The sequence below is a fragment of the Limulus polyphemus genome, unplaced genomic scaffold (genome assembly GCF_000517525.1).
Source record: "Limulus polyphemus unplaced genomic scaffold, Limulus_polyphemus-2.1.2 Scaffold2744, whole genome shotgun sequence".
Lineage (NCBI taxonomy): Eukaryota > Metazoa > Arthropoda > Merostomata > Xiphosura > Limulidae > Limulus > Limulus polyphemus.
In genome coordinates, this window is record NW_013668354.1 from 77823 (window position 1) to 80875 (window position 3053).

Consider the following 3053-nt stretch of genomic DNA (forward strand, 5'->3'; position numbering starts at 1 on the left):
CTGTCTGCAGCATCTGGATATAAAACCACAAAATGTTACCTATTGAATTGTGGGTACTGTGGTTTTCTTATCGACAAATATATATATACACACACAGTCTACTGTTTGTAGGTTCTGACAGGTTGCAATTGGATGATTGAATAACAGAAGTTCTTCTTTCTTGCTCCACATATGAAATTGTCTGGCCCTTTTTGCAACAAGTGTATACCTAGCATATCAATTATTGATCTTAAATTACAAACAATTACATTTATTCAGTGAGCAACATCGCCAATAATGAAATGGATATTTGCCTCTCCAATAACATCTATCTTGTCACTACTTGCCAAGAAAAAGTCAATGATGACCATACAGCGTGGGTGCTTTATTTGGAGTGTTTGATACAATGTTAAGTTCAGCATGGTTTTGGCTGTGCCCGTGTCTTCTGCTGTACCTGCCCAACTTGACGTATAGACACAGCTTAAGTTTCACTAGTTTAAATCAATTAAAGTAGTGGCAATCATAGCTGTATGTCAATCCTCCTGCATCTGCTGTAGAACCAAATATTTGGACGTGATTCAGTAGGTAAATATTTAAATATTATTTATCGTAAACCCAAATAACAGATTTCTCGGTCTAGGAGTCCAGTATATCATGTTTAATTTACATAAATACGTTTTTTGATTTTTTTGATCTGAAAAACCTATAATGGGCTTGTTAAAGCTCTTGCATATAAAAACACCAACAACACTTATGAATGACTAATTTGGCTCTTAGGAAAACGTTCATGCGATTGTATTTTGTTAAAGGTACTGTTGTACCTAGCATTTTATTATATATCAAGATGTGATTTTTTTTGTATGAAAGTTTACTCAAAGTTAGGACTGCAGCACGAAGAAGCCACATTTGTTGGCTAAATAAAATGAATGATTTTGTGTTTTGGACGTTCGTTCCTTCTCGGCACAAATGTAAACTTACTTTGAAACTTTTACAAAAGTTAGCATAAAAAATGAGTAGAATACTGCATCATGATGACGTTAGCACCCTTCTTTACTAAATTATATTATTCTGAGAAGAAAGAACAAAAAAAGACGGTCACGAAATGTCCTGTTTCTTTATTCAAACTTGTTTTCTTAACTATCGTTTATAATTATATTTATGTATAATGAACTAACAGCAACACGTGTATCAAAAGTGTTCTAGACTTATATAATTACTTCACTATTATTCTCTGATAGCCTACAGTCGCATGCAGTAAGTGTTTCCAAGTCCGGTTTGATATTTTTCTTTCTTCCAACTTGTTGCTTTAACTTCAGGTATTGAATACAATATATCTTATCCTTAGGTCTCCATCTCTTTAAGTCTTGATAATAATCTTATAGAACAATTTTTAATCAGAAGGATCGAGAAAGCAAAATTTGATTTAAGTTCTTTTATAACGAATCATTTTTCTTTTTATCATAAATTTCGTCAAAAACGATTAATAATAATAAAAAGGGGAAAGGTTTCAATGACGTATTTCACTTACATGCAGACGTCCTTTCATTCTCTTTCATCATATCCAAAGTCAATGGAAAATAAAGTAACACGAATATCATACAAACATAGTTATATCGTGATAAAATCTGAAAATACAGAAATGCTTAAAAGTAGCTCTAAGTTATGGAAAAATTAAGTGGTCAACATTTCGACCAAATTACCTTACTAAGACAATATCAACCATTCCTTTGTATTTTACAAAAAATTACACATTTGATAAGAACTATGACTTTTTAACAAGTTACAGGCAAACAGAAAAGTCATTTGACAATATTTTACTGATAAAAATCTCGATGAAATAACAAATTTAATTTAAATTCTCGAGATGCTATCCCAGTCATCATGAAAAATAAATTAATGTTAGATTACATGTGAGATACCTTACGTACAGCCAAGTTACTATTGGTTTTGAGACCTACAACAAGAATATTGTAAGGTTTTGAAATATCCACTAAAACTATTATGGTGTGAACGCCTTTGCAGGCGAAGTGGAGCTGTATTCAATTATATTTGTCATAAGACAATGTTATTAGGCTTATTGCATTTCACAACAGTATGTACTGTTATAACTGTCATAAGACATTAGTATTAGGTCTAGAATGTACTGTTGAAAATGAAATAAACCTAATACTACTGTATTATGAAAAATATAATTGATCTACCAAAGTGTTTCCAATCCTTTATTCAGAATATTGATGATATAGAAATATATTTGATATGTGTGTTGCTCAGTTTGAAGCATCAGTTTAATTAATGTTAATGAATGAATATTGTTTTAATGTGATTTAAACGTGGATGCATTAACGTAAAAAGAAACTTACAGGCTAAAATATTATATTAAAATATAAGGTTTTATTAACCCACACGCTTTCCAGATCTTTAAAAAACTCAATATATGGTGGAATTATAACCCTAACTGAAAAATAAAAAAAAATAATTCGTGTGAGAAAATCACGAGATCATACAAATAATATTGCTAAGGCGCGCCTCAACAAAATTTTATAGACCTATTTTAAGAGCCGAAAGCTAGCGAAGCATTAAAAATTAATAAGCTTAACATTTGTGATAAAAATCACGTTCTTACAGATATTTTTCCTCACATTCACGCTCATTTGCTAATTTCAGATTCAAAATCAGAGGCCTGTAAAAATGGCATCCCATTTCAGATCTATCTACCTTTTATCTTCCACGAGTCATAGCCCGAAATGTGTGTGTGGGGGGGGGGGGGATATATCCGCCGTTAAAGTGATTTTATCACAAATATTAGTGTATTGGTTTCTAATGCTTTAGTGTCTAAACAGTAACTTGTTGCGACAGCGGAAGTTACGCAACGCTGGCAGCATGCGCGCTGGAGTTTCTCGAAGGATCATGAATTTTCCTGGCAACTCTAGTTTGTTCGAGACGCCCTCTTTTTTAGTATATAAGCCTGGCAAAGAAAGCGAGCGAGATAGGTCATAGAGGGAATAAATATGTCGATAGATTGAAGATAATTGAGTCAAGCGAACAGTAGGCACCGTAAGTAAAGTGTGTGAATC